The sequence below is a fragment of the Corvus hawaiiensis genome, chromosome 7, assembly GCF_020740725.1.
Source record: "Corvus hawaiiensis isolate bCorHaw1 chromosome 7, bCorHaw1.pri.cur, whole genome shotgun sequence".
Taxonomy (NCBI): Eukaryota; Metazoa; Chordata; class Aves; order Passeriformes; family Corvidae; genus Corvus; species Corvus hawaiiensis.
In genome coordinates this window covers 5463478-5488519 of record NC_063219.1, presented here as the reverse complement: position 1 = coordinate 5488519, position 25042 = coordinate 5463478, and the positions used below count along the sequence as shown (strand labels likewise).

General features: G+C 44.2%; 1 long non-coding RNA gene across 1 annotated transcript; it reads right to left on the bottom strand.

Annotated features, from left to right (window-relative positions):
* Positions 1 to 1222: 1222 nt before the first annotated feature.
* Positions 1223 to 20934, bottom strand: LOC125328794. Its single transcript, XR_007204866.1, has 4 exons — positions 20925 to 20934; positions 19686 to 19691; positions 7687 to 7693; positions 1223 to 1394 (listed from the first exon to the last, which is right to left on the bottom strand). It is a non-coding gene; the product is annotated as an uncharacterized LOC125328794 (long non-coding RNA).
* Positions 20935 to 25042: the final 4108 nt, after the last annotated feature.

Genomic DNA, 25042 nt, shown 5'->3' with positions numbered 1-25042 from the left:
GTGCCCCTCTGAGTCCCACACCATCACAGGCCATTCGCTTAAATAGCTCTGTGTGGTTCCTCCTAATCCTGCGATGGCCGATTCCACCGGGGCTAAAGGCCATGAAGGAGGCCACGCAGAGAAGGAGATGATAGTTACATCAGCACCCGTATCAATCAAACCTCGAAGCTGAGTCCAGGGCGGACGGGCGTTCGGCAGGATCAGGGTACATGTCATCTGTGGCCTTCGATCACACATGTCTGCAGTCCAGAAGGCCGGCAGAAGTCCCATAGATCCACTGCCATTATCTCCGTGAGTTTGTTGTTCTATCCTGGGGACACAAGACTTAAAAGGCACTAATTTAGCAAGGCAGGTTTTCTCAGGAATAGTTACGGGGGGTTTTTGCATGGAGACCATAGCGCAAATCTGACCTTTAAGTTAGCATCAATAACTCCTGAGTGCACTAAGATTCCTTGATGGGTAAACGTCAGGTTTTCCCACCAGCATTGCACTGGATCCCTGGGCTAAGGGTCCATATGCATCCAAGGGAACCTTATAAATACCGCTAGAGTCTAAGACGACTGTGGCTGCGGTGTGGACGTCAAAACCGTCTGATCCCTGGGTGCTGTCTCTAGGGTGGCTGGGTAGGCCTGTGCCTGTACCTGTGCCACCCTCTGGGGGAGCGACTGCATTGGAGAGCAATTCCCCCTCCTTGCACCCCGGAGGAAGTTTCCTGACAAAGGCCAACCATCGGCATGAGTCAGGGATCTACAATAGTCCAAGCAATGCCCTGGCCTGCCACACCTCTTGCAGTGAGGGATCGGTGTGTTTTCTTTTTGGCTCGGCTTAGGCCGCTTCCGTTTCTTCACCTGTTTTGGTTGCTTTGGTTCACTATCAGAAGATGTGTGAACAGGCTGCAAGAACGCAGCCAAAGCAGACCTTCTCTGGTTCCCAGATCCCACCTTAGCGCAGGCTTCGACCATGTGTGTTACCTCAGGATCCCCTGATAAGGCATCTATGATTTTTCTGCACTCCTCATTTGCGTTATCTCTCACTAACTGCCTTAACAACATCTGCCTTAACCCATCATCCTCAACCTGCTTCTTGAGAGAAGCAGTGCCTTTCTCTACAAAATAGAGGAATGACTCTTGTCCTGGGTTGCAGTGTATTCTATTACCATCCTCATGAACTGTTGAAATCAGGTGGGGCAGTGTTTTCCTTGCCTCCTCCCCCCTGACTATCTTTCTGTTAATGGTCCATCAATGCCCTGCCGCATGACTCATAGATAACTCCCTTCGGACTATCTTCTGTTAGTGAGCCCATCAACACCTGGCCCCATGACTCATCATCTCATTGTAAGATGCTCCACCCAGAGGGAGGAACCAAGCATTCCATCCTGGATATAATCTGAGATTCTGAATGCTAGAGACAACCTTTCCACTGGATTCCCAGAAAACAAGAGCTACATAGCCACCAGTGGACCTTCTGAGGAAGAGCAGCCCCTTTCTATAGGATCACTGCTTCAACAGAACCACATCCACCACTTCAGGAGGACTGCAGCCACCATTCTACCAGACTGCTACCACCACCCTGACCTGGTGTTAGGTTGTATCTTAACTCTGTCAGTTTGAACCAGTGTTTTCTTTTATTTTTTTTTTTTTCTTTTCTTTAATTTCCCTATTAAATTGTTATTCTGACTTGGTGCCTACCACTGGTTTGTTTTCAAACTAGTATAACTCTGATTTCCCTTGAACTATTTCAGTATATTGCTTTCTAGGCGCAGACAACTCTATGGTTTTCAACAGGGCAGCCATGCCGACCTGTTGAGCTTGCTGCAGGATGCTAGAGGACAAAGTACCTTGTAGGCTGGGATCAGAGGAGGGACCAGTCCCCATAAGAGCATCCGTTCCTGCTGTCCGTCTAGGATTGGCAGCTGGGAGCTGCATATTCCCTAATGCAGCCTTGTCAGCCAGCTTTCTCCAGGTTTTCTCAAAAACTGTACATTGTATAGGTTGAAATAGAATTTGACCTAAGTGTCTGATATCAAATGGAGCAAGCAAATCTGTATTTATCACCATTATTATCTGCATAATATCAGCAGAACCTAGCCCATGTTGTGCCACCTTGGATTGCAGATCCTGGGCAACCTTCCAAGCAATCACCTCATGCTTCTCATGCTCCCCTGAATTTGGGAGAGCCTTATACACTGGGAAAGCTTGGATCTCCCCTTTTGGGGAGTCAGTACCATCCTGAACTTCTGGCACAACCTGTGGATGAAGCATAACAGCTTCCCGATTACCCCCAGAACCCTCAAACCTGTTTGGCATCCCAAGTGTTTCCAATAATTTCCAATCTCCCTCCTCCAACACTCGCATCTTAACTGACTCTAAGAAGCGATTGTAGTGGGTTGGACGCACTGTTACCATGCAGTCCGGAAAGGTCCAGGGGCGAGACTGGCGCAGCCTTTTCATTGCCGTCCGGCTATGGCAGCTTTGCGCCCCGGCACCAGAACCTCATCTGCCTCACTTCCTGATGAGGAATCATCAGGCAAAGGCAACTCTGAGATGCTGTGAGCAAACAGAGGTGGGCAGAGAGGGGCAGATTCACTAGAGCCAGAACAGACAGCACAGACTACAGGTGGCTGCGCTGCAGTTTGAACAGCAGCCTCTTTACGGGATGCTGTCTTGGCCGGTCCTTACCAAACTGGTACTGGAGCTGCTGCAGCTGTCTCCAGGGCTGCAGCCGCGCCCAGCGCTGCGCTTGTCTCTTCCACCGTGCCGGCACCTGGCACCGCTGCTGGCCCTTGCTCTGCGGCCACGTTTGGTGCCGCCACTGGCTGGGGTGCAGCTGCCGCCGCTTCCAGGTTTTCCCATGGCAGCACTACTTCCAGGTTCGCCGCTGGCTGCACCCCTTCCTGGTTTGGAGCCGTGTCTCCCATGGGCGGCACGGGCCCGGCGCACCCCACACAGCAGGGTGCCTCTGGCATCTGCAGCAGCTGCTTTTGCAAGCTGAGCAGTTCCTCCAGCTTCCATGATATGCTCAGCAGCTCTGTCAGCAAAGTAAGATGCTGTATTAAAAGTTTGATGTCTCAGTTCTGCAGTGGTGCAGAACAGTCCAGCACCATAGACGTCAATGGACCACACCCAGGCAGTCTCGGTGCAGGCACGCTTGGAAGCTACGCCAGCCAAGAAGGTAGATCCGGGCATTACTGGCGCAGCCGATGCATGCACAGTCGGGCTAGGAGCCGCCACGGTCCAATTTGCTAAACCGCTATATTGTGGCCCTGGATAAGCTGTGGTCGCTGCCGAGCCGAGCAGCAAGGCAGGCTGTGCGGCTTCCCCCTGCCCCAACACCCCCGCCTCTGCCGGCGTGGGGTCCTTGGGGGCCGCAGACTCCTGTGACTGTACAGGCTGAGATGGCACAGGCTCTGCCCGTGAAGCCGGGGGGGGTTTTCTGGATCCAGCACCACACGCCCCTGAAGCCCGGTCAGCGGGGTCCCCTTCGGATATCCCTCCATCACTCATCACCGAAATAGGCAAGCCAGCTCTGCTACCACAGTCAAGGTCTGTCAGCAGCATAAATAATGAATGCCAAATTCGGAATAATTCTAACGCTGCCGGGTCCCCAGACGGGAGCTCGTGCCGGACAGCGCAGCCAGGTTCCTGCCATAAGCCAAAGTCCAGGGCAGTATCTCTGTCCGTGGGAATCCCTTGCAAGGCAGCCCAAGTTAATAATTCCCAAAGTGAGTTTTCAGGAATGGAGGCATGCATTATACTGAAAACACCTTTCCAGACCGTTACCACAGCGTTGATTTGTGAGCTGCTGTTCGCCATTTTCTCAGTCCTGTCGGACCTCCCGGTCCTGGGGGGGAACAGCATACCTCTAGATAAATGCGGCTTGGCTCGCAGCAGCAGGACACTTTGCAGCGTGCAGATCACGTCGGGGTCGCCAAATATTAAAAAAAAAATAAAAAGAAAGAATGCCCTAAGGTATATTACTATGTCCCACAGCCATAGGGAGGAGGAGGAGAGAAGATCCAGCAGACAGGAACTGTGCAGCAAGATTGATTTATTTAATTATTTTACAAACTCTTTTATAGACTTTTTTCTTCATAGTCTAATTGGACAAAGGATCAGCCATCCCTTGGGGGTGATTGACTAAAATCCTAAAACATCCATTGTCAAAATATTTTTCTACTGTACTATAAACAAGACTTTTCAAGGCTGCAGGTATTTGGTTGTTTACATAACTCTGCTACCTCTTCTGTGAGAGCGAAAAGTCTCTCGTGGGCTTAGAAAATAGCAAGAAAATCCTTGCTAGCAGCATTTTTGTATTCACAACCAGTGGCATGTCCATCTTTGGAGCCGCCAGGGATTGCCTCTGCCAGACATGGCAGAAGCTTCCAGCAGCTTCTCACAGAAGCCACCCATGTAGTGCTTCCGCTGCCAAAACCAGGCCATACAAACCCAATGTGATTCCCCTCCTCTGGAGCTGTGCCAGGCAGCTCACACATAGACTTACATGTCCCCAAACAATCTAGAGGAAATTAGCCCTAAAGATTACACAAGGAGCCATCTCCATTCAGTGAAGCCAGATCTGCCAGTGGGGATGCTGCAATACAACAAGGAAACCCTGCTACTTTCTCTCTAAGGTTCTCTCTAAGTTCTAAGCTTCATATACTGCAAGGAATTGAAGTAACACAACCACCACTGGATACAGCAGAGAATACTCTGAAACGTCATTGCTTCCCAGTCTCTGCATACATATAAACCACAGTTCTTGGTAAGCAAATATCAATACCCCTTTCTTCTCCTGGCCTTCCACAATAACTCAAATAATCCAAATAAACTTCTTGAGGCCAGGCTTACTTTACCAACTTCGTCACAGGCAAAGCTTACAGCATGGAAGTCTCCAGCAGGAGAGCGTGTGAAGGATGCAGTTTGTCCAGTCATGCTGTGCTGAGTCCAGTGTCCATGTCACTGCAGAAGAGCAGAAAATGCTTTCAGTAATGATAGGATCTCAACAAGCTGTAAGCACACACACGTGGGATTTAAGATGTGCTTCCACCCTTGAGCAGCTCCTGAGATCCACTCTTTAGCTTTCTTGTTTCTGTTTCAGCCCAGTTCGCTTAGTGGCATGGTGTAATACTGGCCCAGTGCCATGCACCCACGAAAGCCACTTGCTCACCCTCCTCTGCCACAGCTGGGCAGAGGAGAGAAAAAAATTAATGAAGGGTTCATGAACTGAGATCAGGATTGGGAAAAAATACCAAGGGCAAAACACATTCAACTTAAAGATACAAAGTGAATTTATTACTAACAGAGTCAGGGGAGGATAATGAGAAGTAAAATAAGCCTTTAAAATACCTTTTTTCCCCCAGCCCCTCTGTCTTTCCCACTGACAGCGCAGGGAGACAGGGCGTGGGGGTTTTGGTCAGTTCATCACCCTAGATTTTCTTTGGCTGCTCCAGGAGAGGAGTCCTTCCCCTGTGAGACCATGGGGTCCCTCCCATGGGAGACAGTTCCCCGTGAACTTCTCTAGTGTGGTTCCAATCTCATGAGCAGCAGTCCTGCCAAACCTGCTGCAACATGAATTCCTCCCATGGGCAAACAGTCCTCCCAAAACTGCTGTGGTGTGGGTCACTCTTCCATGGGGTGCAGTCCTCCAAGGACAGGCTGCTCCAGCCTGGCAGCAAGGGCCTCCCTCTCTCCATCGGGTCTCCCACTGGAGCACAGCCTCCTCCGGGCATCCACTTGCTCCAGCATGGGCACCTCCCCCACAGGCTGCGGGTGGATCTCTGCATCCCCCATGGACCCCCACAGGCTGCAGGGGCACAGCTGCTTCACCATGGTCTTCACCACGGCCTGCAGAGGAATCTAGGCTCCAGCGCCTGGAGTGCCTCCTCCTCCTCCTTCTCCACTGACCTTGGTGTCTCCATGTTGTTTCCCTCACATGTTCTCACCTCCTCCCCTTCTCTGGCTAGAAGAAAAACTGTGTGTACTTTGATTTGATTTTCTTCTTAAATATGTTATCACAGAGGCATTACCAACCTCTCTAATTGGCCCAGCCTTGGCCAGTGGCATGTCCATCTTCAAAGTCATCAGGGATTGGCTCTGCTGGACATGGTGGAAGCTTCCAGCAGCTTCTCACAGAAGTCACCTCTGTGGCTGCCCACTACCAAAAACCTGGCCGTGCAAAACCAACACACTTAGGTTCATCTATTTTCTTTAGGTCTTCAAGTGTGAGAGAAACAAAACAAATATTGCCAGTTGTGCTCTAGTTTTGACTTCAAGCCAATACAACTGCAACTTCACATGACTTGTGGCAGATAATGATTACATAGGCAAAATTACCTGAAGTGTTTCAGAAAAAAACACAACTAAACTTTTATGTTGCAGTGGATTTGATGAAAACATTTCATCAGTAGAATCAGGGGGTATAATATTTGGAACTGCTAGTGGTATTCACCAAATTACTAACAGTGAAGAGTCAATACTTCACCCATGACTTCTCCATGTCAATCATTTACTAAGCATGCAATTATGAACACCTAGCAGAGAACAAGCCTCCCATGTAGTTGCTTGGAAAACCTCATTGGAAAGTCATTGGGAATTGATCTGAGCCACCTGAAAGTCAGCAGGCACATACCTGTAGGCAAGTGCTGTGCTGTGAACCAGGCTGTGCTCCTACATGAGGCCACCTCCCCAACTATGAGAGACGTGCTCACAGCCCAACAGTCAACTGGATAAAAACTTGGAAAAATAAGAACAAACCTGAGGCTGGCAAACATAGATCAAAAAGGTACAAGGAGCAGAAAAGCCTTTGTTGCACTCATGCCAAAGGGTTTTTTGTTCTGTGGATACTGGGGACAATGGCTCTATACTGAAGTCTTGAAGACTGCTTGGTATGTGTTGCCCATCTTCATCCATCTCAGCCTGAGACTGATAGGACAAAGTGTAGAGTTCCCACACCCTGAGCAAGCCAAAATAAGTCTCAGATTTCTTTGCTGAGCCCCCATAGCCCAATTTGAGTCTGGTTTCCATGTACATGCACAGATAAGCTTCACCAAACTCACTGTTCACACAGCTGGATGCAGTATTACAAAACACTCTGTAAAATAAGAGCTATGAAATCTTTTTCTTTTCTTTTTTCTTTCCCCCTAAAAATGTTATTTTTAGGTGCTGCCAAGAGTTATGTTAATTCAATAAAAATAAAATGCCCTTGTCCTGTGCAGCTGCAGAGGCTTGGTGACAGATGGCGCTACATGAATATGAATTTGGTTTTTAAATAGCTACATTAAATATTTAACATTACATTTCCTTACACACAAAGTGCACCTGAGCAGTGTCAGTATTTTAATTACTTCTTACACATCATAAATAATATATTAGAAATAAAGCTCAGGAAAACAATTTCTTGAGATGTCGCAAGACAGCAAAGGGCGTATTCTCTGTGATTCAGCTCTCTGGGCAAATCTCCCTTAGAGTTGCAAGTTGCTCCCACCCTTAGCCAAGAGCTGACGGGTGGGAGCAAGAGGAGGTGGTTGCAGGTAACACACTGGTCAGTTAATTTCCAGTTTCCTGGGTCCCAGAACACCACCTGCAGAGAACTTTTTCTAGTAGTAAAGCTGCTTTGGTAAATATAGTAAATATTTACACAGCACTGGCAAGTGCAATCAATAACTGCAGTGGTAAATTTCCATTTGACCCAAGCACTGCTCTGGTCCTAGCTGGGGATGGTCAGCTGACAAGGCAGCCTCTGGAGGAGATTACATCCTCAAAGAACAGGTAGAAGGGGGAGAACCACATAAATAGAATGAAGCATGTGGAGTGAAAAAGGCATTCAAAGCACATCAGTGAGAAGACTGGGGAGTGAAGTTTGCAGAGATCCACAATAATGTGAAATTTATAGAGCAACAGTAAAAAAAAAGTTCTGTGTTTTTTTGAACAAGTATCATCTTCTTCACTCCTGATTAGAAGTGTTCACGGCCAGGCTGGATGGGGCTTTGGACAATCTAATCCAGTGGAAGTTGTCCCTGCCCATGGCAGGGGTTGTGGAATGAGATGGTCCTTTGACCTTTGAGGTCCCTTCTACACCAAAGCATTGTTTTTCCATGACTAACCTGTACCGAAAACTAAAGTTCCTACTGACTCATTGTAATGTTCTCTGCATCTCTCTCACACCTACTCATATACCAGATACTTAGAGAGCAAAAATGATCACACGAATTTACCAAAATTTTTTCATGTTAGGGCTAGGAACATCAGTGATTGCCTGAAACCAGCCTCTGACTTGCTGGATTAGCTTCACATTTAGAACTCCTCTAGAAAGTGCATTGTGATAATGTCTGGTAGAGAATGCTTGCTCAGGAGAAAGGGGAAACAAGGGACAACCAGGACGGGGAGAAGAACATTAAAAACTAAGACGCAAGATTTTGTAAAATGTAAACTGTGACCAGGAGAGATTTTCTTCATTCTCCGCATGTGTGGATTAAACAAATACAAACATCTTCTCTCCATTGGTTATTTAGAGAAACTGTAGCACACAGAGACAGCTTGAAGAATGGGAAGCTCAGTCTATGAGGCTAAAAAGGCCCCAGAGGAGACAAAGCAGCAATGCTAGGTCTTCATGGAACAACCACCTCTCTTGCTTCCAGTTTTGAAGAAAACCCTCCAATCATCCCCAACTTCCACACTTTGATTCACATGGCAGAGCATCCTCAAAGCACAAAAGCTGGACTGCTCTGGGATCATACTAAACTGGTAGTCTGCTCCTGTCATCCAGGGGAGCTCAGACTGCAGGCACGGACCAGAGCTAGTCCAGAGTAAAGCCTCGAAAACAGGCACAGCCCATGGTTGGGTCCTCAGCACCCGCTGTTTCTCCTTGCAGAGTCTCCCCTTGAGCACCCCCAGCCACATCAGTGCAAGTGCAGCCCTTGCCTGTGGCAGAGGCACCGTTGACTCCTCCGCACTGTGACACAGCTACTGCCTTGGAAGGTCAGGGCCATGCTCTGGCCAAAGAAACTGTCGCTGTTTTCCTATCCTTCTTCTCACTGGATTCATACACACTTCATTCTGGTCAGTGCCAAGAGCTTCCCTCTGAGCTTTGCCTTAGGGATCAGCATCATGCAGTGACAGCTGATAGAGTTCCCCCTGCCTGCTGGACCCTGCAAACTTCCACCCCTCCTCTTCTTCCTCTCCATGCATGTCCAACCTCCATCCCCACCTCTTCACAGCATTCAACTGTGAAGTAAGAGAGCTCCTAGAGAGTTTTTCTTGTAGAACTGAATTGGGGATCACTTCTATGACATTAATTGCATTATTAAATATGCAAGGTCTGAACCACATTTAATAACACACTTGTTCCAGTTAATCTCCCACTATCAGCTCAACCCTCAAAATATTTGCACTCTAGCTGGGAGGTTTATATGGGCTAAACAGTAATTAGAAAGTTTAATAAGCACTCAGGGAAGCTTCCTGAGCTGTTCTGCATTTCCTCATTCAGGTCAAATAAAATCTGTTGTCCTGTCTTCTAAAAGGAGTTTGATATTTCCTAAAACTCAGTAAACTGTTGGGAAAATTAAAGTGGGTTACAATGCTAATTGTATTGGGGAGGAAAAAACACTCTCCAAAGCTTACTTCTTTTTAGCTCTGAGGAGGCTTTGAGAAGTGTTGCAGAGTTTAGAGAAGTCTTTTTACAAAAGGCGTATTTAAAAACATAGAGGGAAAAAGTACTCTAGAAGATGGAGCTTGCAGCTATGCATCCCCAATGGAATGATGCTCATGTTGGGGTGATTCAGAGTTCTGAACTGTATCTTCCTCAGATTCAGTACCTGACATCCTTCGCAGGACGACAATTAGAGCAAGGGTCACATTAAGAAGATACATACATCCACCTTTTGGAGTCCTGTTGAACTTTACAGGAAACCAACCATGCAAACTTCACCAAACCCCAATGAATAAATATTTCAATGTTTCTATTTAATGAAGCAATCTCGCGCTAGAACAAACAAGAAAATTAGCACTTATACACACAGACTTTAGCATTTGTTTGCTATAGATAAACTGCAGTGGATCTGGAAGTTTCCCTGAACCATCTTTCTGGGCGACAGGAAAGCATAACCTTGCAGAGGAAAGCAGGGACATCTCCTGGGTTGTGAGAATAACATCAGGGAAAAGGATCCACAGCGCACTACAAAGAGAGAGAAGACATCTCAGAAGAGGACAAAATAGCTGCAAAACTCTACTGCTCTGACTTCCATAGTAGGCAGCAACTGAAGGCCTGTTTTACCACATTTAGGAGACACATAACCAAGGACATTTGGAGCATTAGCACACCAGTGAAGACAGAGTACTTGAGAGAGAATCAGGTTTGTGGAGGTTCAGGAAATATTCACATTGAAAGTTACTACAAAGTTGTTAATTACATGTTGTAACATATTCATACCTATGTCTCTTCATTTAGGTCCATCACTTTAAACTGTAGATATAGCTACAGGCAAGCAAGTGAAGGAAATTTGGAACATTAACATCAGATTTTTAGAAGAAAATATTTCAAGCAAAATTCTAAAGAGCTTGTGCTCAGTATATTTCTTTTTTTCGTGTATCTGTATCATGCTTTGAGGGTGAAACTATTCCAGCGGCTCAATGCAGAATTCATCTGGAAAATGCTGGAGTGAAGTCTTAGACTGGAAGCACTGGTTTTCCTCATCCTCCTTAGCTCCTGTTATTTGCCTGCATAATTTCATTTTAAGTTATCTTAAAAGTATTAATGTGTCCATTATATGTTCTAGCTCCATTTAAATAGCTGAAATTTCAAACAATAGTCACATTAAAAAAAATACCACTTTCTTGCCTGGATAAATAAGGAAACCTGTAGATCTTCAGCAACTGCTCAGTGTCAAATTCCTCCTGCCACATGTCATTCCTCAACACTAAGGGAAAAATTCAATAAAGCTCCATTAACTGCTGCTGCCCTTGAGCCATCACAACATTGTCTCAGACTGTATTTTTGGATAAAGCAGGAGGGAAGCATGCTGCTTTCACGGCTCTTCAGTGCTTTGAATGTAATCAGTTACATCGAATCATAGTGATGGACTCCATCACTCCACTGCTTTAGAAGATCAATCTAGTTTTGTGTTTGCTTTACTTTTGGGGGAGAGGGAAGCTTCAAGGCTTGCATAAAATGTCAGAAACTCAATAAAAACTTTTTTCTATGTGACTCTTAGCCTGGAAGAAAGTATTTCTTTAAATTTCATTTGCCATACAAAGATATTCACAAATATATTTTAATTCATTCACTGTTTGCTTCAGATGCAGTTAAACTGCAGCATTAAGATGAGATACAGCCTTTGGCAGGCCTCAGAAGATAATAACATATACATCAGATATAAGGAAAACTATTTTCATCACAAGGATGGTCAAACACTGGAGAAGACTACAGTATCTCCATCCTTGAAGATATGTAAAACTCCAGTGGAAAAATTCCTGAGCAGCCTGAAGAAGATTTATATGAATTACTCTATATTTCTATTCTATTATTCTATATTTCTGTTCATCTCAGACATTTGTAGAAGTTCCAAAAACCATAACAGTAAGTAGTTGTAGTCTGTCCAGCCAGTGATCCACAGGCTGCAGACCACCAGCACCAGCAGCTTCAGAGAAGTTATTGGAGCCACACTCCTAGAACTGTTCCATTTCTGATGGAAGTGTTACATGACAAACAAAGGGGCTCTTCTTCCAGAAAGCAATTCACAAAATTGCTGTTGTTCCAGTTAGCCAAATCTGTTGTTTCGTATTAGGTATTTGTACTGCAATTCTGCATCTGGTAAGACTGTAGCAGCTAATGGAGCTATTAAGGCTCTGAGAATGAGAAAAGGCCAAAATCACAGAATCACAGAATGGTTTAGGTTGGAAAGGACCTGAAAGATCATTCCATTCCAGCTCCTCTTCTGTGGGTGGAAACACCATCTACTAGACCAGGTTGCTGAAAGCCACATCCAACCTGGCCTTGAACACCTCCATAAGATAGGTTGAACTTCAAAATACAGGTTGTAAACTAGGTTTTGAAGCATCCTCAGAAGACAATACCTACACAATCTGACTCTTTTCTGTATTTTGTGCTTTTAAGAATGATGGAGATGGAGGTGCCTTATGTTTAGAGGGAGAGGAATGATGAAAAGAGGGATGAATGGGTATGAGAAACAGATACTTACCTAGGAGGCATTGCTTAGTCCCTCTCATATTTCCTACAAGAGATTTTTGCAGTTTTGCTACAAAATTAAATGACCCATACACACATGGAATTTCAGTAAGCATAACAAAAACAGAAGGAGAAAAAAAAATGTCCAGATTCTATTAGAAAGCAACCGGTTTACTCTACCCTCACTCTACAGCACTGCCTACAGCAAATGAGATCTAGAGCCTTTGCTGGAGTGTGATAGATATCTAATCAGTGCCTGGTAAAATTATGGAGGAGATTATTTTGGGAAGTATTGAAAAACACCTGAAAGACAATGCAGTCATTGATCACAGCCAGCACAGCTTCATGAGAGGAAAGCCCTGCTTATCAAACCTGATTTCCTTATGTGACAAGGTAACCCACCTGGTTGATCAAGGGAAGCCAGTTGATGTAATCTTTTTGGACTTTAAGTAAAGCTTTTCATCTCTGCCAGGATCCTTCTGGATAAAATGTCCAGCATTCAGCTGGATAAACATATCATGGGATGGATGAGCGGCTGGATTATGGGTCAGGAACAAAGGGTGATAGTGAATGGGGTGATATCAGACTGGTGACCTGTAACTAGTGGGGTTCTGCAGGGCTCCATCCTCAGCCCTGTGCTCTTCAACATCTTCATAAATGCCTTGGACACAGGACTGGAAGCGATATTAAGCAAGTTCGCAGACAATACAAAACTGGGAGGAACTGTTGGCTCCCTCAAAGGCAGGGAGGCCCTGCAGAGAGACCTCAACAATTTAGAGGACTGGGCCATCCCCAATCAGATGAAGTTCAAGAAGGGAAAGTGCTGGAATCTGTACCTGGGATGGGGCAACCCTGGATGTATGGACAGACTGGGGAATTTGATGCTGGAAAGCAGTGCCACAGGACAGGACCTGGGATCCTGGTTGAAGGAAAGCTGAAGATGAGTCAGCAGTGCCCTGGCAGCCAGAAGGACCAACTGTGTCCTAGGGGCATCAGGCCCAGCACTGCTGGCCAGGTGATGGAGAAGATTGTCCTGCTCTGCTCTGCACTGGGGCAGGCACACCTTGAATATTGTGTGCAGCTTTGGTCAGCACAATATATGAAAGATATTAAGCTATTGGAGAATGTTCAAGGGAGGGCAAAAAGAAGCACCTTGTATGCACTTATGAAGCTGTATGAGGAGTGTATGAGGAGCACTTGGTTTGTTCAGCCTGGAGGAAACTGAGGGGAGACCTCATCAGGTTCTGCAACTTCCTCGTGAGGGGAAGAGGAGGAGCAGACACTGATCTCTCCTCTGTGCTGACCAGTGACTGAACCCAAAGGAATGGCCTAAAGCTGTGTCAGGGGAGGTTTAGGATGGATATTAGAAAAAGGTTCTTCTCCCTGTGGGTGGCTGGGCACTGGAACAGGCTCCCCAGAGAAGTGGTCACAGCACCAATCCTGACAGAGCTTGAGGACCATTTGGACAGTACTCTCAGGCATACAGTGTGACTCTTGGGGGTGGTCCTGTGCAGAACCAGACACTGGACTCAATGATCCTTGTGGGTCCCTTCCAACTTGGCATATTCTGTGATTCTGTGAAATACACAGAACATTAATCTACAAATTTTAGTTTCTTGCAGGCTCCTCTCCCTTAGAAGCACTTACTAAGTGCTAGTACTTAGTCCTTTACATATTCCACCTCCTGCAGGTAAACAAGCCAAAGTCACCCTAGATCTTCTCATGCCCATACATGGATAGTTCCTGCATTTCTGTTTGGACACCATCACCTTAACACTTCTACTAAATTAGGTAACAGGATAATTAAGCATGAAAGAGGTTAGAACTGCCATTTTGAATACCTTCCTGAGCCTACCTGGTAGAGCAGGTTGTAAAAAATAAGGTGCTTTGCATGGCAAGGTGTTTGCAAATTTCTGAAATCATCCTGTTTTGGTACTCAAGAGTGGTTTCTACATTCTTTACAAGCTGCCACTGGGGCGTAACTGCATTATTTTTGAAAGAATGAAAGGAATGAAGAATGAAAAGCCTTTGGGGTTTGGAATTTCCCAATTCATTGAACTGTTCAGAAGTCCTTGGCTTCCAGTCAACTCCTGCTCTCGTGGTCAAACCAAAAAAGTGAAATTTAAAAAGTTAATCCATTTCTTACACAAACTTAATGACAACAAGAACAACAATAAATTTAAAAATTAACTTCAAGTTAAAAGTGACTTTTGCTCTGAAACACCGATCCGCTCTACTGGACTCATAATTCTTTTCAGAAAGAATATTTTGTGGTTTGCTCTGTCCCCATCAATAATGTATCCACAATGTTACAATTCTAGAGCTTGGTAGGAAACACTTCTGTTAGCCAATAAATTTCTTCAAGACAAAAATAATTCCCCCTTTCAGTGTTGGGCCAGATCCCTTTTGCAACCTTTTTTCTCATGATGAACATCAGGGCAGGGAAAACCTGCCTGGAATGGGCTCCTAGCAGGGCCAACAGGGTGAAGAGCACCCATACACATGGGTTTTTCTTCTCCCTTCCCTACCTCTTTCAAGCCCTGCATGTCACGAGGCAGAGGTCTGTAGGCCTGATGAAATATTACCATCTGGATGACTCAAGCAAGATGGCTATACTCCCATTGAGTTAGTCAAATAATACAGCTCTGACATCTTCTCTGCAGAATGAATCACACGTGTAGGAACAGGCAGCCATTCAGATGTGTAAAAGGAAACACAAAGATAGGCATTCTCCTTGAAAAACACGGAAAAAGAAATTTGCCTCCCGACTAAGCCCTTAATTTGTAGCATAACACAGTCTTCCCCTCGTATCTAAAGGGCAGGTCTTTTAATGACGTCATTTGGGAATGTACAGTTAGCATATTTTCATACTCTATGCCAAAAAGTAGATGTGTTTTCTTAACAAGTGCTTAACATCAACCTATAACCACATGCTATAGCCACAAAGACCAACTTGTCTTCAAAACAACTTTGAGTCAGGGAGAGTCTCCGCACTAGTTACATCAAGGCCCAGGTAATTTTTCAAAATATAACTAAAAGAAGCAAGATAAACAGTGTCTCATAAGACCTTGGAAAATGTGATTTACTTCTGCTTTATATGCTAATTTCCCCGCTGAAGATAATACAACACGGAATTAATAGTTTAAATGCATTCTTAACCTATATATTACTCAATTTGTTTAAAAGTTGCATTTCTTTTATGTATCCTGTTGACAAATATTGAGTAGGAGAAATCCATGGATGTTTCTGGGAGTTAAGAAAGAAGAAACCTGTGTCCTTTCTATGCATCTAAGAGTCATAATATTCCCAATATGACCAACTTTTTTTAAAACAAAACAAATCAATCAAACAAAAACACACAGAAAAATCCCACAGAACACAAATGGGACACAGCATTAAAAGAACATGTACTGTGAAGAACATCCTGGAAAACTCAACGCCACTGTTCCAAGAATATCATGAACATCAACAAGTGACAACTGTAATCAAGAAGATAAAGAATATATACTAACAGTATATTATAAAACATCATTTTACTTGGCTCATATGAAACTTATTCACGTTGTAGCTCACAATCTGTAGCACAGAGATTTGGTATCCTGAGAAAAGTTAACAAGGTGACTTTGGATAAAATTGGAGACCTTATGTTGCCCCCTCTCTTTCACTAAATAATGGATGTTATTGACACTTTACATTAAACAGATAAAATTTGTTTGTCAGCTCTAGGCATCAAGGCCTATGAAACAGATGCATATGACCCATGGCATTCTTAACTACCTCATACTATCATTTCCTACTCTGCTCTGAATTTTAAAGAGTTTACAACTGCCTAAAGACTTTTTTGGGGGGCTTTACAGACGTAAGTGTGAACTTAAAGGTTTTTAATTTTACCAAAGATAGTCATTATCATCTGTTTCCGCTTGGCTCCTTACCCACTTTACTTTTTCCAACAACTTATTTTATCACAGTCCTGCCACTGTATTTATCACATCACTAGGATATACTACTCCAAAATTAAATAGAGAACAGTTATTAACTAAGCTATGATTATAATAAGAGCTCCTGGCATTTATTTATTCCTTTAGAATAAATAAATTCCTTTTGACCCTGGTCTGAAACTCACCTAAGTACTGTGAGCCTTAAAACACCTTAAACTGCATCCTCTGGAGCGCAGTGTTAGTACAAGTTGTGGTAGTGCAATGCCAAACATGTTAGAGAATTTAATGCCCATCAGGTCCCAAAATAAATCCTCACACTAATTTAGCAGTTTCAATGCTACCTATCCCTCTTGATCTACTTTTACTCAAGTTTTCTCTGGAGGGAGAAAATAATTTGTTATTGCTTAAGAGAAGCTATGGCCAAAGACCAAATTTTTCCAAAATTATTTCAAATAGTCTTGAATTTTTTGAACTTTAAGCTTATAATCATCTGACATACTGGGAAACACACCAGGAAGACATAGTCCGCCTTGGACCACTCTGCACTAATTTTTTGTATCAGTTTCACTGCACAGACAACCTCAACTTTTTCCCTCATGCTGCACCTTACAAAGCATCCAGTTTTCATCAATTCACGCTAAATTAACATCTCTTTTTTGCATTCTGCAGCTTAAAACTCATTGTTTCTCTTAAAATAAGACTTGTACAACCAGCAATCTACTAACAGCAAACTCCTACATGAAAACCTCCAGCACAACTCTCTACCATCGACACATTCCTATCCAAGAACTTTATATTGTTCCTAAGATTCCCACCCAAAAAACATCTGGAAACAAAGATCCACTGTCCCAATAACAGCTAAAGCTCCCCAATGATCTCTGTAAAGTTAAAACCAGGACTGCACTGTGATTTTGTTGGGATGTGTTAATGCAGAGCTGGGTTTGAAAGACCCTAAGGGTACACTTTACAATTTCATGTGGCATTTGCTGAAAAACCAGTATTTGCACTTAGAGAAGGGCACATAGAGAACCTTGTTTAAAAGAACCAGAAGAATGTTGCACTTCAGTGCTCTGAAGCTGAGGGGAATCAGGGAGATATGTAATACCCTATGGAATACCTTCTGCTCCATGTAGAATATCTGCCTGCATTACTAACCTGAAGACCCCTGCCCTAAGCAGAGATTTGGCATGGAAAATGTACAAGAACTGTTTTCCAAGTGCAAATGCAGCATATTCAGTAATTCAGTCACAAAAGTAAGCAGCAGCATGAAATTAGACCAAAACCTTCAACTGACGCTGTTAAGGTGGCCCGGCCCTGGTGCTCACACACAGACCCTTTGACACTGAATACAGCTCTCACCAGAAGTGAGAATCACAGAACTAAATAATTTTTAAAACGAAAAATCAAGACATCACACAGCTGTTAGCCAAACCTGCTGCTTTTTTATGAGACTAGAAGTGGCACTTATTTCTGGGTAACTTTCAGGAATTACATTTGCAAGGTCGATAAAATGTAATATTTCTAGCAGATGATTCTCATTCCTACAGTCCTTTTACCCCTGATTAAAGCACATGGCCCAAACACACCATCAAAAGGCAAACAAACAGAAACTAAATCAGTGTATTCCATCCCAAGGTAAGACAATAGCTTTTGTGTTATTGCAGCAGGTAAAGCCCAGTTATGCCATATAATTTCATTTTACCAAACTCCTCTAATTACTCCTTTTCTTTCCCTGATTACTAGGAGGGCCAGTAACAGGCCACAGCTGCTGGCATTCGATGTTACACTGCTCCCAGCAGCTAGAGTCCTGCCTTCACTTTTGGGTACAGCTTTAATTAGCCATGATACTTTGGAGGCAATTACAGCTAGAAGTTGATTTTTTTTTTTTTAAGAATTATTGACAGGCACATTCTTTGTCTCTCAGTGTGAAAATGGATGTGAAATTGCAGTGGACATGCTAAAAAAAGTAGACAGGTAACCTAAAGAAGGCCTATGTTTCAGGAAGATTCCAATTTTTAATATCTAGGTTTGAGAGAATTTTTATGGCCTGGGAGCTGATGTAAAGAGCTTGCAGGTTCCTGGTCAGAGACCTCAACTCTTGCTGCTCATCACTGTATAATGCTACACAGGGAAATACCCTCAGTGAGGTCACCAGAGCTCACCCGATTCTTAAGGAATGGTGCAGGCAGTGGGCCACAAGACTGGAGGTCTAGAATGTAAATCCAGAGTATGAGTTTTCCATACCCCTCTGTTTTATTGGCTTGCAAGACAGGGAAATGCAGAGCACCAGCCATCTAAACCCACAGACAAAACATTGCTTTTAAAATACCCTGCTTGTAACTGTTAGGACAGCCTGAAAATATGGAAAAGTAGTATTTCAATGGCTCTGTTATCATTGCACAGGCATGGAAAACACTTCTCACACTGAATAATCCTCACCATTCACAACAATTTGCTGTTTAATTATGAATTTGAAGTATGGTCAAGATATTAAAGTCTAACCCCTTCCTTCATGGCAGAGCTGACTGTGACTGCCTTCTGTGACTACATCAGTGTTAAGGAGAACCTCCCACCTTGTCAAAGCTCTGGCTTGTGTGGATGGAGGAGAAAACATCACTGCCTACATTGAAGGTACAAAGCCCTGTGCATGGCATGGATAAATGAAACTCTTCAGACTGAATGACTGAATTACCTGTATTTTATGGCAGGTGTTAGGAGTCACAGGTTAACAGCACAATGTTGGCACAAGCTAGCATACCTCATAAAGTCCAATCTATAATGAAAATATAACATTAATATTTTAGGAAACTGATGTCTTTGTATTTTTAATACATTCAAGCTGAAGAAGCAAACTTTTTCCCTTAAAAAGCAAATTGTTAATAAATAGCACTGTATACAGAGCTCTCCTGGGAAGCCACTGTCTGAAATACCCATTTCAGGACATCTGGGAGAACACCAGTTAAGTTTGTGAACCAGAAAGTAATATTCACCCAAAAAAGGTATCCAATTTACTGGTATTCCAATAGAATGCTCTTTCATTACCCAATTATGCTTCAGAGGAAGGGGTGAGTTTGTAATACCTTGACCATACTTTAAATTCTGCCTTGCCTTGTGTTGCTTTGCTTATGCCTTGCTTGCATTACCTTGCACTCCATTATCTTGCCTTGACCCTGCCCTGCCCTTCTTCAGCCTCACCTTGCCCTTTTCTGTGGCCTCTGTCCTCTTTTCAGCCTCCACTATTTCCTGGCCTCTACTTTCCTCCTGCCTCCCACCACTTTTAGGGTTTTATATTTATGGCCACATCTTGTTTTCCAGCCTCCCATCCTTTTTAAAACATACACATCTTTTTTTGCCTCTCCTATCCCCTTTCCTTTCTCTCCCATCCAGACTTCCAACCCTTTCACTCTCCCGCTCTAATTTAGCCTCCAATCACTTTTAGGGCTCCACTTTTTTCTAGCTACTTCTTGCTTTCCAGCCTCCCACTTCTTTTTGGACTCTCACACCATTTCAGCCTCCGCTCCTTTTTAGCCTTCACTTTTTCCTGGCTTCCACTTATGCTCCAGCCACCCACAGCTTTTCCATCTCCCACAAAATTTGACCTCCACTCTTTTCTGGCCTAAACTTTTCCTCAGGCCTCTCACCCTGTTTGGCTTTCTACCACATATCAGCTTCCACTTTTTTCTCTCCTAAAGTTTCACTCCAACTTAGCATCCCTTTCCAGACTTCTACCCTTTTTCACCCTCCCACTCCAATTTAACCTCCCACCACTTCACAGACTCCACTTTTTTCTGGCCTCTACCCTCATTCAGCCTTCCACCCCATCTCAGCCTTTATATTTTTCTGGCCTCTGCCTGATCTCCAGTTTCTCCCTTCTTGGCCTCCCACCTCTTTTTGCCCCTCTTTTCCTCCCCACACTCTTCCCTGGCTTTTCACCTTCCACATTTTGGTCTATACTTTGGGGTTTCTTTTGTCTCTGACATAATTGTGTCCTCCTGTCCTTTCAGCTTCTGCATTTCTTTCTCTCTCCCACCCTTTCTTGGCTCTCTACCCTTTTGCAGCCTATGTTTTTTCATTGTTTCTTCTCACTGACCTTTTTTTTGTCTTTGACTCTTTTTCAGACTCTACTTTTTTTTTTTCTCTCCGGTTTTCTTTGCTACTGCACGTCCTTTCTGGCCTCCTTCTCATTTTTAGCCTCCACTTTTTTTTTCAGCCTTCCTTATTTACTCCATTTGCACACTTTTTTTGGCCTCTACCTTCTACACTGAGCCTTCTGTTCTTTTTCAGTCTCCCACTCTTCTTTGTTCCTCTACCCCTTTAGGGGCTCACCTTTATATTAAGCCTCCACTCTATTTAATGTTTTCTCCTTATTCCTCCACTCTTCATCAGACTCTCAGACTCCATTTCACAAAAAGATTTCATGAGTGTCCCACAGTACTTTAGCCTCCCCCCAAGTTTCAGCCTCTACTTTTTGCCCTCCAGTCTTCCACACTTCTTTGGCCTCCTATCCCATTTCAGCCTGCACTCTTTTCAGGCCTCTATCTCCCCTCCAGACTCCCACCACTTTTCAGCCTCTCACAAGAAAAAATGTGCTAAAATCATGGACTGAAACGCAGCTGGCAAACACTAACTTTTTTTTTTTTTTCTGCTTTTCCTCAGGTAGTGTATTGAGAACATCCTGTGTCGTGTTTTGTGCTCAAGAAACTGTCTACACTGGGCAATGGGTTACCCGGTACTTAGTATCTAGGTGTCAGCCAAAGGGTTCCTCAAACCAAGGGATTTAAGGCTGCCCAATACTTCTAATAAGACTCAACTTTCCATTGCTAATCTGTAATTCTGCACCAAAATATTTAGGAAATTCATAGTTGCACAGCCTGAAGTATTAAATATCAGCTGTCTGGGGACTGGAGTTGTTTTGTGCAGCTCTGATTTTAGACACAGTCAATTCTAGGGGCAAAGCTAGGGAGGAATTCTTCATCCACCCACACAGGCAAGGAAAAGCCAGACCTTCGTCTCAGCAGCTCCAGCACTCTAATTTCTTGGCACTCTGGGATGGTGTGAGAAATTTTACATTTAATCATGAGGGCTGCCACCGGCTAAACAATGTACCAAGAACACTTGGGCATTTCAGTTTAAATTCTCCACAGATAGGCCAAATTTCCCTGTAACTGATATCCACAGACCCCTTTGAAAGGGGATGTGAGGCAATGGGAGGAAGCAAATGTCCCAAATGTCCCTGATAGTCATCAGCCGGGGGCAGGAGGCTTGGCTCTAGCTGCGGGAATGGGGAACAATGACCGGAAGAAAGGGAGATAAACAGCCAGGAAACACAGAGGGCACAGTGGAGCAGAAAGCCACAAGAAAGCAGAGAGGGAGAGCTGCAAGGCAAAAAACAAACCAGCATCCAGTGTTGAATAGAAGGGATGCCTGTATCAGAAAGGAAGTCCTCAGAAATGTTAGATGGCATGTCAGAGTGAGAGTGCAAGTGGTAAAGGTTCCATGAAGCCACGGGCAGCAGGAACATCGTGCTGGCAAAGAGGAGCAGAGATACTATGAGCCTCTTCGTGAAGTCCCTGGGGCAATGGAGACTGGTGCATGAGATGGAAGAGCCTGGTTATCCTGTCACTCAGACAAACAATCTCCCAGAGGGAAATGCTGGAAAAAGCTAGGATTATGCATGTAAAACCTGGTGACCAACGTCCACTTCCAGATACTCAGTCTGGGACCAAAAAAAGGTAGGTTTCCCTACCTCAGCAATGCAAAGACAGGGCCAGAAGGAGCCACACCACCTAGGACAGAAACAGGTCCATATGGAGGACAAAGATGATCAATTTTCCAATGGATCATACAAGATAAAGTGATCAAAGTCTTCTGTCCGATTTCAAACCCTAGATAACTGCACAGGAAGGTCAGATTTGCAGTGTTCAGCACTCAAAATTCAGCAAGTCCTAATATTAGATCTGCTGATAACACATGCGTTCAGTCCCCCTATTCACCTGTGACAGTCTGATGTTGCCTTTAGTTATACAGTAACATATCTGTGCTTTTTACAACACACTGCCTAGCAAAGGGGCACAAGAACAGAGTCACAAGTAATTTCTTTCTGCTGCTCTTGTCCTGAAACTCCTTTTCTATCCCTCCCCTATCTCCTTTCATCATCACCCATTAAACCTTCCAAGCCCTGAAGTAGGAGAGGGGCAGTTGGCTGGCCCAGAGCACCCTACCGGCAAAGGGTGTTTACTTCAGAGCCAGTAATCTCCCCTGTGACAAGGCTTGTCTGGGCTCCATGTGGGCATTTAAACTGCTCTGCGAAGGATGTGGTGACCCGGTTTGCTATCCCCAACCCGGACTGCAGCAGTGGGCTCAGTCAGCGCTGATGTGGAATCTTTCCCATGGGTTTCACAGCATAACCTAGACTCATTTGTAAAAAATTACTGAGGGACTAATTCAGCCTCAGGATTTCCTATGTCCTCATCTGCCCTACTTTGTAACCAAAGAGAAGCTGCTCACCAAAACAGCTGCTGCTCCTAAGGTGGCTTCAGCTAATTCTGCATCTACACACATTTCTCCTGAAAAATTGAGGTGTAGCAAATGTCCAGGAAGCCTTGTGTGAGGCAGCTCCAGGGTTGAAACACAGGCAGATGCTTTCCAGAGGCTGAGAAGTGTGGGAAGAACCAGGTGCTCAGGGTAGGGGACTGCAATCTCCAGGGTGGCAGGTCAGAGGGGCAGCCAAATACATCTCACCCAACAATGCTACTGGGAAAAAAGGTATGCTTTTTCCTTCTCTTCCCACAAAACACAGAGAACAAGAACATTTTGACAAAGAGGGTCAAGCCCAAGCACTTTTGCAGCTGACCTCCATGCTAGTGGTGCTGTCAGTGACACTGAACTTGCAAACAGTTTTCTGGCCATGCTGTGTTTTGGTGTCACCTTCCTAATGATGTGGCACAGTGACCTTTCAGGAATGAATCTTATGCATAAGGCTCTGCTGTTTACTCTAAGGAAAGGGCAAGTGCACAGCTCACGTGCAGCAAGACAGCAAGCATCACCTGAACCTTTATCTACCCATGCTCCAACAGCACTGTCTAAAGTGAGTAATAATCAAATATCCTGTACCGTGTTATAGAAGCAGTGCAAATACCCCTCCATGCCTGACAGAATGACTTACTAAGATTTCTCCTGCAGGACAGGGAGTTGTTGGATTGTCCAACAGACAGGACATTTTTAAAAAAAGTTACACAGTATGCTGCTGTGCCAGGGAATGGGGAAGCAAATCTAGGGTGTCACTCAGAGTAGATGTATTTCATCCCATTTTCGATACTTTGCTGAACTGAAACTTCTCTCAGACTCTACACACTAGAATATTATAAAAATGAAAACCCTGATTCCAGTTTAGTCCTGCAACCCTGATCAACTGAACTGTGCTCTTCTGACTGGCTCTTCTCTCTGTGCTCTTCAACTGTGCTCTTCTCAAAATGTGCAAGTTGTTCTCACACTACAGACCCTGATAGTTATTGGCTTCAATGGAAGGAAATATACTCCAAAATAATAATTCCCAGGCTGAAATCAAGCTCTGTTATTTTCATGCCATTGCTAATATGTTCAGAGCAGATTTATTAAAGCCATGCGTCAACCCCTGCCAGAAATTAGAGACAATGCTTGTGAATAAGCAACTTTGGTGTTTATTCCTCCTGCCTCCTCATCTGCTGAGCTGCATCAGGGAAGCAACTTGTCAGGCTAATTATTCGCAGAGATTTTAAGCTGTGTATTTTCTCTCTGGACTAATCTAACCCTGATGTGGGAAAGGCATGGTTTTAATCCTTCCATACATCCCATGACACTTGGTCACATGTGCATGGGTAGGTATGTGCATCATGTGCATCACCCAGGAAAATAACCACATTGTACACCATTAACAAGCTAGCTATCACATGCTGTTCTGTTTGCCCTCTTTTTATGGGATTTTAGTGCGGCATCCAAACAAACCAGTTCTGGAATGAAACTCTTAATGACTACAGAGCATTTTTTTCATAGTTACAAAATTTTTTACAAAAGTAATAGACTGACCATGACCCTCAAGTAGTTTCACTGCAGGTCAAAAGGCAAGATTAAAAGCTATGTACTTTCTCTATGCTGTTCAATAAGATCTTGGAAAACAGAGTGAAATCAGCCTTCCTTCCAGCATATGGAAAGTCATTTAAAAGGGACACACCATCAGAGCCCACACTAGAAACCTCAGTGCAGCCAGTGCTCTAAAGCAATTCAAGGTACTTTTTCCTGAAACAAGTGACAGACCTAGGCTCCAGGGAGGGCAGAGCCCTGCACAAACTGCAGAATCACTTACCAACACTGCACTGACCAGCACAGGATATGACAAAAACAGCTGCTTCTTGTCCCTAGTGACACCTGAGGTCAGGTGCTGTTCTCTCTGCAGTGACAGAGGCAGGTTTGCTCCCAGACTGTACCCCTTTCCTTTTCTTCATCCTCACACAGCATTATTTTTTCTTTGGCTCTAGCTATGGGGACTGAAAGACGAAGTAGAAGGATCTTACTTTAAGGGAGGAATGAAATAGACGCTGGATGGAAAGCAGGACTTTTACAAACAAATTAATTGAATATAACACTACCTGTTAGCATACACTGACCCAGTTTGAGTGCAGGACTTGGGAACACAAGGCAAAGCTCTACCCAACTTAGGGAAGATTAAAAAAGCACCACATTTTCACACCATAGTCTCTAATTCTAGATTGCATGGGATGTTCAGGTGAAAGGAATGAAAGGGATGTCTCTTTACAAACAAACTGTGGGCCTGCTAGTAGATAAAGCCAGATACCGCTAGGTGAAAGTAGCAATGGGAGGAACCATAAATTCCAGAGGAATTCCACTAATTGACACAGACTCACCCAAGGCTGTGCTAAATTCCTGGA